Raw genomic sequence first — 15,872 nt, 5'->3', positions numbered from 1 at the left:
TACCACGCTCTGTGACTTGTCTCTTTGGAAGACTCTACAGGCAAAAACTCTGTTCTGTGTGAGTAAAAGGAGCAAAATTTGACCTTGAAAGTGAGTAAACATTAAGGACTTGCTTCTGCCAGACAGTGGCACACTGAACATTAGGTTAATCCTTATATAGTTGTGTTGATGATACAGGTTCTTTTCTTTTCCTCTCTTTTCTTTTCTTTCTGTCTCTTCCTTTCAATTTTCTTTCTTCTTTTACTTTGTTCCACCCAGCCCAAAGCAAAGATCTATAAGCAATGGTCTTGTTCAAAGTATGGAAGCCGGCTCCAAAACCAACCAGATCTAACCTTGCTTCAGTTTTAAAACTTTGCTTGAGGGAGCCAGAATCCCTTTACTTAAATGACTTAATTTTCAAGCAGTATGAATCATGCAGCAACTGCACAAGCTCTGGCTAGAATATATTGTACATATGTTTGTTCTTTAGGCAGTAAGAAGAGAATACAGAACTGGCGGTCATTTGAGTTACAACTACTTTGGGGGATTTTTTTTTTTTTTTTTTAAACATTCCTTCTAACAAATGCAGTTTAAATGGGTTTGTTTATATGGCGTGGAATTGGAAAGGCCCAAACTAACCAGGCTTTACACAATGTGGCCTTCTTCCAAATTAATCTAAAATATTTTAATCCCTCTGGAGTTTCTTTATCCTCTGCATCTGTGCTATAGTGGAGACACATTTTTAACATTTCTTTGAGGAAAATTACCTTTCTTTCCCTCCAACTGTACTCAGCAAGGTCAATGGAGCACTGTTATATGCTATTTAAACATCTGAGATTCATCATATATCTGCACAACAGAAAGAATCATCATAAAAGGTCTAATGAATCCCGACTGCTAGCCAAGCAAGGGAGTCCCCTTAGGGATACTGGGTATTAGAAACAAAGAATACATGCAAAATACAGTTTTTACACTTTAGCTTTATATAATTAAGAATTAAACTGCCCCTTAAGAAGGGGGCAGGGGATGTTTGTGACCCCCAGAACAATTTTGGCAAATCAAACTCTGAGCCAAATTCTGAAGTTGTTGCATGGGCCAAGATGGTTGCTGGGTCTGCCTGGGAGCAAGGGGCCCGCTCACCCTGTGGGGCCAGACAGGGCCTGAGCAGGATCCTGGAGGGGCTTCTCGCTCCGAAGGAAGGAGATGCTCTGAGTCATGGTCAAGCTCCAGAGCTGGCGCGCTCAGCCTCTGGCTGTGTGCCTATACTTGGTTTTAAGGCCTTTTTGTTTTCTAGTTCAGTAGCAAGTTTATGGGACTGAACTCATTTTACTACCCGGGAACTGAAATACTGCGGGAGGCCTAGGTGGTGGTTTTTTTTTCTTTTTCAATTTTTATAAAATTATTTTCCAGGCATTTCAAAAGCCAGTGCTCCTTCTTCAGCTGCCTGTAGTTCCAGTCAGTCTGAAATGGCCACAGGGAGCAGATACAACTCTGATCTTTTGGAGGTTTTGTCTGGAAAACTATTATGGGGGCATTTTTATCTGAAATACTGTTATATAACTGTTATACTGTTATAGATGACACCAGGGCTGTTTAATACCAGAGTTTATTCTAGACTGATTCTTCCTTTGTATACTGCTAGGTCGTGAAGTTCAGATAGCTTAACAAAGTTCAAATAAGCATTTGAACCTCTGAAGGAAAAATGATATGCTGAAGGCCTCTGTTCTGTGAAGGCACAGACTTTTACCACCTTTTTTTTTTTTTCTCATCTCTGAAGTCCTGCAGGGGCTGCAGAGAAAGGAGCTTCTCTGCCAGCCTGCTCCAGGCTGGTGTTGGCCTTGTCCTTAATCCTAGTGTGCTCCGCTTTTCCCAACTATAACGTGCAGGTAACAGTGCTAGTCTCCTGCACAAGGGGCTGCAAGGTATGGGTTGTGGGGTGGCATGCTGGAATGATGATGGTCTGAATGAAGTCATGCACTAAGATCAATCACCCCAAGCTGTCCCTGCTTTTGAATGAAGAACCATACCTACCCCAAACACACTTTCCCTGTCTTTTCATGTAGTCAGAGGTATTTTGGGACCATTGCAAGCCATACAGTAATGGAATAAATTCCAAGTGCAGCAGGAGACCACATCGGAGGAAAAACTCATTAAGTGCCAAGGGCATTTCTTTTACTTTTCTTACTGGGACTGGAAAATATTCCCTAAATAATACATCTGGATGTAGAGGAGTAGAGAGGGAAAAGATGAAAAACAATCCTTTAAATTCAGTAGGAGCCTACTTTAATGGCTTGTTTAATCTGCCAGCTGGCACAGCATTGGCTTCTTGCTACACATACTTTAAGGAGACCTATGTAGTTCTTGGAATCAAGTTCATATTAAGTTGTAGAAACTTAAATATTAATAAATTGGCAGGACTGCTTTTTGGTACTTAATAGAAATCAAGAAACTGCTTAGTCATCTCCAAAGATATTTCTATCTCCTTTTTAATGTAAATACCAAAATAACATGGACTGAAAGCAGTAGCAAAGATAGTAAAAATTCAGATCTGTTGCTGGTATGTGCCCTCTCTGAAGTATGTGTACATCCTTCAGACTTTGCAATTATATATATTCCCTATACAACACTTTGCTTGGGGCAGAGTTTTTCTAATGTCATTTGTGACACCATTTTGTTTGAAAGAAGTACATTATGAATTTGTGTCTTCTCCAACGGTCCTTGGCCAGGAGAAGAACTGGTGCCATCTTTATGTGGATTTTTATTTGAGGTGTCTTGCAAGTGGTATCACTTAATAGGTGCTCTAGGGTACATTGCACATGTATTTCATATGACTGTAAGTGTTCATGCTTTTGTTTTTTACCTGACTTTGTGTGAAGGTATATGGGTGCAACAAAGTGCAAACTTGAAGTGCAGTGTCAGCTATATAACTAACATTTATACTTTCTGTTCCTAAAAAGTTAGGCTACATCAAGAAACATGTCTTCTTTTTTCAATTACTTTCAGCATTGGAAAAGGAAAGGAGAAAAGATTTAACTGCAGACCAATCTGTCTCTTATATTTAGGGAGTCCTTTAATAATATCTGAAGTGACACTTGTCAGTATTTACAAGTTGTAAAGGTTTTATTTGGTCCAGGTAAGCACAGAAAAAGCTGGCTAGTTTACTCCCGTTTGTTTATGAATTTCAGACCTGGCTTTTATTTTCTTTGTTCACCTGAAGGGTGCAAACTATTTTCAGGATTTTTATCTGGGTATGGATTGTAAAAATCCTCCAAGTTTGCAAGCATTATGATCTGGGATTTTAGTTTGATCCTTCTCTGTACATCTTTTCCAGAGTCTATGTCTTTTTTCAGACCTTTTTTCCCATTCTTGCCTCTGTTCCCTTGCCTTCCTAATGCTTTTTTCCATATATTTAATAGGGTATCCTTGCAGAGATTGTCTCTCTAGTTGTACTTCACTCCTGTAGAGCCATCAGATCTGGTGAGTTGTGAAGCATCCACCATCAGGAGGCCTCTGCACACATGCCAGTCATAAGTGCAAATATTTCTGCTTTCTTCATTTTGAAGAAGGCATAAGATTTGAAGGCTGAGTTCAACAATTTTTTTTTCCAGCTAGCCCATAACTAAAGATGAGGTGACTGAGTTATGAAAAACAATTTGCTTAGTAAACATAGGCTGCTTTCCTATTTGTAGAGCATGTACAAACAGATTGGAAGTTGTCCTCCCTTCCCTCCCCTTCCATCTTTGTATTTCTGGTTTTGGCTAACACTTTGTACACATACAACCCCACTCTGTGGGTTGACTGGGAAAAATGGGCTTCATGTGCCTTCGGTGCCCAGAACTTACACTGCGATCAGCCATGTGTGCTCTGTGTCTCATTCTGAGCTGAGTAGACCTAACATAGCAACAAGGGAAGCTGGAGGAGACCTCACAGGGGGTTTGGATCCTTACGGAAGAGGACTTAGGGAAAGGTAGGAGATAATGTGTGGTACAGAGATTTCCCCCCCCGCCCCCCCCCCCCCCCCCCCCCCCCCCCCCCCCCCCCCCATTTATTTTTTGAAGGAAAATTAAACAATTTCTTTTCTGGACCACACAGACATAGTCTGAGGCACTGTTCCTAAAAAAATTAAGCAACTGTAAAATTTATTGGCTTGATACAGTGCTCAAGTGTAACTTTCCTTTGTCACATTAATACAAAGTAAGTATGTATGTCTGTGTGCTCTCAGTATTAAGTGCACAGGATACTGTCAGGCCTCACCTGTCTTGTTTAATTGACTCTGAGCCAGACTCTGTTGAAAGTTTTGGCGATGCTGTTCCCCTGCAGGGCGAAGCAGTGTGCAGTCGCATACAACATTACTGGTGTACCAATGCATTGCTATTGCGGTATTTGCTGGCAATGAGTGTTTGTGCCTGAATGTCTAGATAGCAGTCAGATTATTGTCAAGATTATTTAACAGCTTCTCTGTGTGAGTCTCATGAGGGGAGCTGGCAATATTGCAAGCTTGCTGTGTCAGGTTTTATGCTGGCTCATGCACAGCATGCAAGTGTGTCATCTTGCCTATCGTTTTTTTGTTGTAACAAAGCCTCACTGCTGTTGGGCCTTCTGGTTTGGTGACACTGTTGTGTTAGTGTTTCCTTGCTTTCAGCTAAACTCAGCATAAAGTGGGGTCTATGATGTAAACTTCAAATATGGCAAATGGTTTGAGGGGCGTTTGTTTTGCGGTACCCTGTTTGAGTTGTCCTGTAGAAAGGCTTTGCATTTTTGCTGCCCTGCTTTACCTCTTTAAAGCTGGCACTGACCTCATGCTTCAATTTTCAACCAAAATGACACAGAATTGCTGCTCATTAGAGATAAATTGATATAGCTACTTGGCAGGAAACAATCTGGGTTTCATTTGTAAAGATGACTTTAAAAGTGTGAGCTGGAAAAGCCCAGTAGAAATTTCTGCAGCTGGATCCATTCCTGGTGGAATTCCACAGATTTCCATGATGCTCTGCCATTGAGTAACAGGACTTTCAGCTGCAATGTATCTGTCATGGTGACATGCACTGTGTCTGTGCAAAGTAAGTGTACAGGTACTGGGAGGGAAGATGAGTTAGTTAAAGTTCAAGAGCAACAGGCAAGACTTTGAAAATTTATCATTCATTTCTTCTGAGGAACTGGTTGGATTCAAAATACTTAGTGTCTCTTAGGGCACAACTAGTAAGATCAGCAAACCAAAGAACTTTAGGGGTGTTTTTTTGTAGTATTTCTTTTTTCTTTAAAAATGCAGGGATGATGACTAAAACTTGGTATTGTTGCTTATTGCTGGTTCAACAGAGCAAGCCACAGAGATCCCTCAACTCTCATTAGTTTATGATGCTCAGCACTAGGCAGAGCTGGATCCTAGGGCTGCATGTTTTAACAGGAAAAGAAAAAGGGTTGAAAATACAGAAAGGAAGCCACAGTAAGCTGGCTGCATTGTATCTTCATATTATTTTCTATTACTTTTTTTTATGACTAACTATGTAGCTTAATATATCATGATTTTGTATTTTGAAATGCGTTCCAGAAAACATGTGGAGTTTGAAGTCTGGCTGAGTGAATGTTGCTGTTGGAACCTTACCTTAGACTTGCTCGAACATTTTATTATTTTTAACGGCATTACCTTAGTTTTTTTTAATTCAAGACCTGAGAGATGAACAGAAAGAGTGTGAATAGAGTGCTAAAACATTCATAAAACCTACTTGGACACAGATAAGTTCAGACAACGTATTGTTGAAATATTGCATGTGAGCATGAAGGTCAACGGGGTGGTGCAAGGGTAGGACAAGAGGGGAGCACCAGATGAGAGGGACGGGAGCAGAGTAGCAGAAGTCAGGGAGGCACAGAGGCAGATACTTCCCATCTCTGATCAGCTCCTTGCCTGGAGGAGGAAACCCTTCTCTCTAGTGGAAAGGCAAGTATGGAGAGCTGCACTGCTACTGCTGGCTTCCTTGCCAGTTCTGGTGCAGAAGAAATGCTCCTGCGCTTGGACAGAGCAACATCTTCCTTGGCTGATGCCTGCCCTGCTCCTAGCCCAGACACTCTGCCTATTGCCAGAGCTATGACTGCCGCTCCCAGTGCGAGCCTCTGCTTGTCATGATGGACACCAGACTGCCCTGTCTTGTGTCATTCCTGCCTGCATCATTGGGTGACTATCTCCAGTAGGCAAGAGCCTCCAGAATGCTTTCTGCTCCCGTGGCTTGTCCTGCTTCACACCACTGTGGTGGTACCTCGCCACGTGGGCTCGTTGTGGCTTGGCACATTGAGAAGGGACTCACAACATCACAGTGATTAACACTCAGTGCATGGTCATCAGCTCCTGCGGGCATTTCTGTCCCCTGCTGCACCTCCACTGCACCTAGCTCCAGTTTGGGGTCAGGCTCCACCCTTCTCCCAGACAGTTTCTGTCCTGGCTGACGCTTGTGTCACTACATGTCTGTCCTGATGCACACTCCACCGGGCACACTTGCAGCTATGCCGTTTCCCTCAAGAGAGGAGGCAGCTGACAGGATCAGGGCACGCAGTGCTTCTGTGACGTCTGCCAGCTGAGCTAGCGTGAGCCTCCCTCTCCAGAGGATGTGAAGTCAGATGAGAGGGCATTGACAAGAATAAGTAATTTTTCCTTTTCGCTATGCCTGTAAAGGCACAAATTGAGTGGATACAATGTGGCAGTTTTATTTGTGTAGGCCAGAAACTGAAGACTGGCTTTTCCATAGTTGTGGCAGCTTCTTCTGCCCGTGTGATATTCTTTCCCATGCTCTGATTTTTCTCTAATAGAAATCAATGGGAGAATTGGCATTGCCATTTATAGGGCAAGAGGAAATGCATTCTCTTTAATATGGCTTGGTCATCTGAGCTGGACCTCACCTGTTTCTTAGTGATGTTTGTCTGTTCTTTCCTATCATTAAGAAACAAATAGCTCCTGACTGGAAGGTGTTGGCATGGGCACTGGTTTTCTGCTCTTAGAGATTTCAGTGAGAGATGAAGCTGGCCAACAGCCAGGGCATTGCCGCAAGTTTCAACAGTCAGGCCACAGATTTGCGACAAAGCATGCAGGAGGACTAAATGCATGGTGTGGGCATTCTTGTGATTAGATTAGCATGATGAAGCTGAAGGTCTTCGCTGGTAGAGGCAGATAAAAGACAAGGGTAACTAGTGGATGATATCCCATGAGCCTGCTTCCCAGTGTTTGAATGCAGAGAAAAAGTGAATGCAAGTCAGAGCTCATTTTGGGACTAAGCACTTTTACAAACTGTTTTGTGGACTATAAAATCCCTTTGACTTCAGTATGTTTTGTCCTTTGAGATGGCAGCCTCATTGTCATTACCTGGGATATCTTCACTTATGATTAAACAGTAGTAAAGGGCAATGCAATTTTCAGCTGCCCTTTGTATCTGCAGCAAAGGCTAAGTATTTCCTCAGTGATAATGATACGAGTAAAAATAATTTGTTTCCCACAATTAAGCATTGCAAGAGTAAAAGAGATTCTGCCTTTACGTGTGTATGCACAAAGGTATGAGAAGACGAAGTAGCCTATATTGGCATAATCTGAGATCGCACCAGTTTCTGACATGCAGGGTAAGCTCACTGATCTTTCGCAGTGTATATTAGATGAATTTGGCCTGTGAGGGTGGAATTCAGTCCTGATTGAAGTCTCTGGGAAGTCTGCCAGGGATTCCAACAGAACCAGGATTTCAACTCTAGTCTGTATACGAATAATATTTCAGCATCTTCTGATCTTTGGGGACAACATATTTGAAATACTTCAGAGGATACTTGAAGAGGAGAGTCAAGGGTCAGTCCTTCTAACATGAGAACCAGTGGCTGTGCCAGCAGCTTCCAGCTATGTCTTGTTTCTTCCTTTGTCTGCTAATGGGAAATGATAGACAAATGTCACTGAGATCAGGGGTGGGACCAGTATATGCAAATCCAAATGTCAAGAGAAAGCTCTGCCTGGTCCCTTATGTCAATGTGCAGTAGGGAGAAAGATGAGGAAGGAAGTGGGAGGAGTGGAAATGGCACTGCACTCAGCCTGCCCAAGGGAATAAAGACAAATGGCGACTTTCCATTGCAACTGACTGGCTCTGAGATGGTAGGTCCTACTGCTGCATGCTTAGAAGTGTATTGCAGTGTTAGCAGCAGCACGCTAGATGTTTGCTGGCACCTCTGGGATGGTGCAGCTCTGTAATGCTCCTTCCCCAGTGCTGGATTAGATCATGTATACAAGAGATGGACCTGAGCCATGGATCTTTTAGTTGCAGACCCAAGGAGTGAACTCTGTGGCAGGGACAATGTCCTATAAAAAGCTCCCTGTCAACACTTTCGTGTGGTTCACCCTGCAGCATCAGGAGCTGATACAGGGCCTGGCACCTGCAAGGACATGTGTAGTACTTGCTGTGGTAACTTATGCTGTAGCCAGGGTGGGTGAAACCTGTTCAGCACCTATTTGAATCAAGGGCTTGGACCATGGTGTGGTCCTGTGGGCCATCAGTAGTCTGCAGAGCACCAATTGGGAATCTCTGTTCTACGTAATCACTACATAGTTTTGCTCAGGATGCCGCGGAGATGTTAACTAATATGTTACTCAGGATTAAAAATGCCCCACCAATGTACATAAGCTTTTTTTACTCCTGTGAAAGATGAGATGGAAAATGTACCTTATGCCACAAGCAGAGATTTTAACAGATGGGGTTTTTGACTTCCTTGTTGAAATTCTGGGTAATTCTCTGGTAACTCTTCTTGGAGTCAGTGGTTTGGACATACACATGTAGATGGAAATGAAATGTTCTGAGAACAGAAATTGGGACTTTGAGAAACCTCCAAAGTTTGATTTTCTGATGCTAAGTATGAAGTGTACTTGGTTGGTTTGCCATTGATGAATTTTCCTTGGAAGTCCTAAGAAGCATGGTCAGATGAAACAAGGCACAGGCTAGATTGGAATAAAATTGTGTGTTCACATGACCTAATACGTTTATGTTGCCTTGAGTCCCAAATGAGCTATTCTGTTTGGGAAGGAATAAAGCTGCTTGGTATGAGTGTGTGTGTGTGTATATATGTACAAGAGTTCATTATCTGCAGTCAACAGGAATACTTGGCCAAGTTTACAGTAACAATTGCAGATGTGGCTTTACATGAAAGGAACATTAAAAATGAATTTATGTTAAAGAGCCTCTTTAAACATAAGCTTTACTATTGGTAATATATGATTACCAGTGATATCCAACATCTCAGATTAAAGAAAGAGCATGCATGAGGTGTGACAAAGGACAGATCAATCCATTGAACTCCACCTTTTGACTTCACAATGAAGTTGCGCCTGTTTCTGAAAGACCTGAGTGGCACTGAACGCTTCTAATGCAGAATTAAAAGGGGAACGGGGAAAATAATTTCCAAACGTTTTCTGACAGGTTTTCGTAGAAAACAGATTTATTTGTTTTGACTGAAGATAGATTAAGGAACTCTAATTCTGCCAGATATTGCAGTAGAATGCTTATCATACCTGCATTTCATGGATGCCAGATTAAACAAGTCACAGTTAGACAATGCGTGTTGCTTGCTGAGTTGCTGTCAGCTGCAAAAAGGGCAATGAAGAGGTTCTGTTTTCACTTCTGAGGTGGAGGAGGTAGAAAGAAAGGGCAATGGTAGTCCTGGGGATACAGTGGATGTCATGGCATATAGCCAGCTGGAGCAAAACATTCTTTGTGATTCTCACTGACCAGTCCTTTACTGACATTTGAAAGGTCCACACCTCCACACCAGGGCTTTGGGACAACTGAAGTGGAGACAGATGGGTAAACGGGACATTTGGATTAATGGGGTGCAACTCACAAAGCTGCTTGCAGTCTCAGTTTATGTCAAGCTTTAATGAGACATTTGATCCTTTTTGTGGGAGTATTTAAAAAAAAAAAAGGGGCAATGACAGAATAACTTAGGTCTTGTGTTACCACCTGATCCTGCAGTAAGGACAGGTCAGAAGTCAGAGGTCCAGCTGCATGCATGTAGAAAACCTTTGTGTAGTTGGACTTGGAAGCCTTCCCTTTACTACCCCTCTGTAGGAAAGGTTCAGAAAGAATTTCCCTTTATAACCTTTGTTCAGCTCTTCTCTGCAGCAGATATTTCTATTTGTAGGATATGTTTTTTTTAGTACTGATGTTACACTTACATCTGGTGGCTGGGACTGAACCTGGGGCCTGGTTGTGCTTTAGCCTTCTGCAAATGCACGGTGAGAAGAATTTGCAATTGGTGGAGATAATGTAAGGACTAAGAGGCACAAAATTGACTAAGGCTTAGTCTCTAAGGCCACAAAATAAATCAGAGGTAGAACCAAGCAGAAGTATCCCCAGTTGCTGGGTTCACCCTGAATGCTAGGCACTGGGCCATGATATCTCATTGGCCTCCTTATTCTGCACTGTGTTACTTGGGTTCTCCTGGAAATCCTGAAGCCATTTCTCTTTGCACTGTTCCTGCCTCCTGCTGCTTGGGATGAGGGCGAGAGGAAAGGAGGGAGGTAGAAGCTAGGAACTGGTCATGGTTTCTTTCATGAAGAAACCCTGTATTGTCCTTTTTACTACTCTAGGTCTTTTCTGTTCTTCCTGTGAGTCCTAAAATTTCTACCAGCTCCCACAGAACTGGAGTCCTACAACAGTGCAGGATGAATCTGTGCTGGTACCCCACTTAAGTCACCAGTGTGAGAGGCTTGTTGGGCTAAGGAAGGAAGGGGAGGTATCTGGTGCACAGTGCATGCAGATGTCTTTAGCTAGATAAGAAAGGATATTTAGCAGAAAATCTCTCTTGTTACAAAGAAACCGTAGGCCAAATCCCCTTGCTCCCCTTCAGGTGAATGAAGCTATGTTCTGCCCTCATTCTTTAATGGAGAACAGGCCAAACTGCTGAGAGGGGGTCTGGCAAGAGCTCTGATCCATGCTGTCTTGCATGGGCAGTCATCACAGCTTGCAATCAGCCTAGCAGTTGTCTGCATGAAGCTTGCCTTGGGCATTCACAACACTGCAGCAGTGAGCAATCCCATGTTAAGGAAACAGGCATGACCTTCAGACTCTTTGGGCCTGAAGGTCACCAAGAGGAAATCTGCAATTGTTTCATTGTATGGGGAGGGAAGCAAGATGGCATGTGCTTGCACAATGCTGTCACCAGACGTGGCCAGCGTAGAGCCCTGTGGGAATACACAGCCATGCTGTGTTAGGGAATATGCTCTGGCTTGAAGCTTCTTGGCTCAACTAGGTTGAAGCTGGTGCAGAGACTCAGCATAAACATTGCAGTCTGGGAGCTCATTCAGTGTAATGGAAAGGTGACTGGCAGGTCTTGAAAGAAAGACATTTCTGTTTGTTAAAGACCTGAGTAGCAGTTTGCATTTTCACTTGCTTGTTACCAGTCTAGCTCATCTGTTTTTAAGGCCCCCTGGGTGCTGACTTGTCTCTGAAATCAGTGCTGGGAATAGGGTGAGGACAGTATTAAATCTAAGCCAGAGCAGGAGGTTATTTTGCTCTCCATACTAGAATTGTACAGGTGGGTGGTTGTGTATGTATTTCTACCTAGCCAATTTATTGTTTGCTTTCAAAAAGCATATTCCCGTTAATTGCTATTAAAATATTTTGTCATATATTTACAATTACTGTGCATTCCTCTGGTTTTCCACCTTGATGAAAGCTGGAAGATGACGAAATTTTAAACTTTCCCATGGGATGAGACATAAAGGGGAATGGGATTTGCACGCATGTGTTTTGTACCAGGAGCGATTAAATGTGGCTATCCTTGAAGGAAGCACTTTTTAGCAAGACAATGAAAAACTCAACAAATTTTAGCAATAAACTGTAGTCAACTGAAGATCAAAGGCATTATGTGAAGTGCAGAGATGAAAAGGAGAGACAGAGGCTGGTACTGCTTTTGAAATGAAGAGTGTTTTTGCGGGGAGATGGTATTTGCAGGGCACATACTTTGCTATGATTCTGATTCAAGTAATGTGGCGATGCTGGTAAATGTTGTAGCTAAGTTACTTTGCTTATTTGTCTTCTCTTAGTCTTTCTTAGCATGTCCTCAGAAACACCACAGGGTTCATCAGACATCCCATGATCTAAAGGTTCAGTCTCAGAATCAAAAGAGATAGGGACCCTGAGAAGACCCTTGTAGGTGAGGCTGTGGAAAATATGAGGTCCTGAGCAAGAATTATCTTCAGTAGTTTCTGAGAGGTATTTAAAAAAAAAAAAAAAAGCAAGGTCAAAGATCTTTGTAATATTCTTTCATAGGTCCCTCTTCTGAGTCTGGTGGTGGAAAACTCTGGAGAGTTCACTTCAGAGTCTTCCAGTATTATTTCAGTTGTGTAAATGTTGAAAAGATGCTGAGGGTCTTGTTTTGACGAAGAAGCAACAAAATGATAATTTTTGTGGTGTACCCTTTCACAGTGTAAGAGCAGCCCATATTCCAGTAATTTGCATATGTGTGTGGATGTCAGGGAATGGAACTGGTCAAATAGTTTCAGATATCTACTTCTATTTGCTAAAAAAAAAAAAAAAATGTATTTCTGCTTCTTTAAAATTTATTGATGACTTCTGGTTGAATTAGGTGAAAAACATACCTGGAAATAATTCAGAGAAAAAAATTGAGATATCAAAACACTTTTTATCATACTTTGAAAACCAAAATTTTTATATTTAAAATAAAAACAAAGAACTTTTTCTTTTTTCTTTTTTTTTTTTTGAGGTTGAATGAAACATTACTTTTGATTTGAAACAGTTTTCTTAGGGACAGTTTTCCTTTTTTCAGAAAAGTGAAACTTTTTTGGTCTGACACCAAATTATTAAAAATGTGTAACAGGAAAAAAAAAGATGCAATCAAAGATTAAAAAAAATAATTATAATTTCTTTGCACACCTGGGAAGGTCACACAGAGAGACATTTTCAGATTTGGCTCTGAAGGCAGGCCCTGGAGTGGAGCTGGGTGGAGTGTTACATTTTGGCCCAGGATGTTTTCACTCATGAACAATTTTCATTTTAAAAAAAAGAAGCATCAAAATGTGTATGCTCCCAAAAATGGTTTGTAGAAAATACTTCAAATAATTGGTACCTTCATCTGTAAGCAAAGCAATTTTCAAATCTTCTGAGAGGCAAGAACACTCCGAGAAACTATGATTTTATACTCTATTTTTGTGGAAATAGGAAACATTTTTAGAGAGATTGATGAAGTTATTGTCTAGTAGTTTTCAGAGGCTGAAAGATAACAAATCATTTTTGGGAAGACAGTGAACAGCACTGAATAGACTTCTTCAAGTGGACCTTCTAGCTGATAACTCATTTTCTTGCACTGATATGGCCTTGCTAACTAAAAGTCGTACTGTTGACCTGACCTCCATTTCCCAAGTGCCTTCCTCATTTTTGAAAATTTGGCTTGCAAGTCATCTGAATGCCATGAAGTGACGGGACCTCAGTTCTTTGAGAGGAGACGCTATGCTGTAATAAACTCTAGACAGCCTCCCAAGATGTCCGTCCATCTGATCTTCATGGAGAAAAGTTGTTGCATTGGGGAATTTCTCACGACTGCTGTGCAATCTCCCCTATGCTCCTGGGAAGGAAAGAGGGGAGGAAGTACAGAAATAGTTCTGGATTGTTGTTATTATCCTCCTCAGCTTTCCTCATGAGGAAGAGGGCTTGAGCTTTTGGAGATGAGAGATGGTGCTGAGGACCATGTAGGAAGGGAAGGGATGGAGGTATTGGCTGGGACATTTGGAGAAGGGATGGGAGAAATGTGGGTGCACAGAGTCTGGACCTGGGGGGAGGGAAGGAGTGTACCTTAGTCAGGAGAGGCGGAGATTGGGATGCACCTGGCTGGGTAAGAAGTGATGAAAGTGCAAATAAATCAGATGTCAAAGCATGTCTGCTTTGGGGAGGTAGAGTGGGAAAAAAAACTTTGGGATTCTCAGTTCTATCACACAAGGTGTCAGCCTAACAGTCAGCTCTTTATATTTTAAATCCCTGATGGTGACTGTACTCCACAGACTAAATGCTGCTGCCTGGTGCAGTCTTAGTTCCTGCGGACACCGTCATCTGCCCTCTGTGCACAGAAACCCAACGTGCTGCTTCAAACTTGCTCTTTGTAGTGTACCATTCCTCTGATCTTTGTCTCCCAGCTGGGGGGAACCACGTCAGTCCTGCAACTCACGGGCCCTCTAGCAAAGGAGATGAGGCAGAATTTAGCTGCACATAGGCTGAGATGAAAACGCTTCTCAGGAGAAAACGGCAGATTTGCTGTTCTGTGCTCTTCAAGGGGTACATGGTGGTAAGAGTAAACAAACACAAGATTTGAAAAAATGTCTTGTTACAGCTTGCATTTTATATATATCGTCTAATTGCGCATTAAAAAAAAGAGCAGCAGCAATTGTAAAGTCACTATTAGATTTGCAAAATTAACTTTCCCTTTGAAACTCCACAAAACAACCCCAGCCAGCCAAACATGAAGAAAGTCACAACACCACCAAAATTTTAAATCCCCCAATCCAGGAACAAATCAGAAAAAAAACCACCCCCAGGAAAAGTAAACTAATAAAATAACCTTCACAAAACCCCTGCCCTCAGCAGTGTTTTAATCCAAAAAAGGGGGCAGAAAAAGCCACAGATTCCCTTAAGTCATGAGAGGCTTTGCTATTGCCAGTGATTTTATGGGGAGGGCGCTTGGACGCTGCACTGGCGGGCAGGAATATAAAGCCACAAGACAGATCTACATCTGCAAACGGAGCACTTCAAATAATTTACAAATGCACCTTGGCTTTGTTTCCCTTAAACTGCAAGCGGTTCATAAGCCACCTTTGAAAATTTTAATCTGCATGTGCACGCTGGCTTTCTCTGCGGCGTAAATGGCAGGTCTTGTACTAACGGGCTGGAAAACGTTTTTTGGGGGGGGTGGAAATCCTCTGAGTGCAGCGCCTAGGCTAGGATTGCAGAGGAAGCTGAGGCCTCCAGCCCTGCACAGGAAGCAATCTTAGAGCAGGCCTTAAATGCCAGATTCCAGGCAGAGTTTAACTAACCACTGACAGCTCTGTAAACAAAGCAGGGACAAAAAGAGAACAGCTTTCCCTTTTCTGGTAGTCATTTTTGGTTTGGGGGCTGCAGGGGAATTCTGTAATACTCGGCTTAATGGGATATAAACCGAGGCTGGAAAGGCTTTGTATATGAAGAACTGTAAAGGGGAAAATATTTCATGGACTAAATCATAAAGAAGAAGGTAGGGCACGGGAAAATGCGTGGATTAAACTGCAAAAAAAATATTGCTACTTTTGGTTCTTTGAGCAGGATTTATACATAGTTTGGCTCCTCCTGGGTGGTATTTAAAAGCTGCAGCTTATTTTCCTTCTCTTCTTTTCTCTTTTCCTTTTCTCTTCTTTTTCTTTCTTTTCTCATTTTCTTTTCTCTTCTTTTCCCTTTTTTGAAGGGGGTGTGGGAACAGACAGATGAGGACTAACTTGTGCAAAACTTTTAATTATCTATGCAACTAAAGAAAATAAAAAATCTCTTGTGCAGCGTTTTTACTGCTTCCAGTAAAAATTGGAAGCTTAAAGTTAAAATCCTGCTGAATTGTTGCTTTTGTTTGTAGAAAAGACCTGTGACATTACAAATAGCTAGTCTGTGGCTAGCAGATGTATACAGTCCTTACTTAAAGCGTGTTGATTTAATTTTAACTAGGAAACTAAACGCAGGCATGGGCTATGTTTATCCTACAAGGCATTTCATTAATCTTGTTTATCTCAACAATACTGAGGAAGCTAAATTTTTTGATGGAAAAAGAAAATAGTTACAGCAAAGAAAGCAAAACAAAACTAAATGGACTCGGTTAAATGCATCCATTGTGTTTTCTGTCTCATCTAAGTG

General features: G+C 42.0%; 1 protein-coding gene across 4 annotated transcripts in view; it reads left to right on the top strand.

Moving 5' to 3' along the window:
• Positions 1–15,872, top strand: part of CALD1 (caldesmon 1) — a 198,109-nt gene that overhangs the window by 85,697 nt on the left and 96,540 nt on the right. The window contains exon 1 of one of the 4 annotated variants that reach the window (XM_050915439.1): positions 15,210–15,228. The exons of the other annotated variants lie outside the window; for them this stretch is intronic. The gene's annotated coding sequence lies outside the window, so the exon portion shown is untranslated. Of the gene's footprint in view, positions 1–15,209; positions 15,229–15,872 lie in introns of those variants that run through there. 4 annotated transcript variants of the gene reach the window in all.

The sequence above is a fragment of the Gymnogyps californianus genome, chromosome 1 (assembly GCF_018139145.2).
Source record: "Gymnogyps californianus isolate 813 chromosome 1, ASM1813914v2, whole genome shotgun sequence".
Lineage (NCBI taxonomy): Eukaryota > Metazoa > Chordata > Aves > Accipitriformes > Cathartidae > Gymnogyps > Gymnogyps californianus.
The sequence above is the reverse complement of the archived record's forward strand: the minus strand, read 5'-3'. Positions and strand labels throughout refer to the sequence as shown.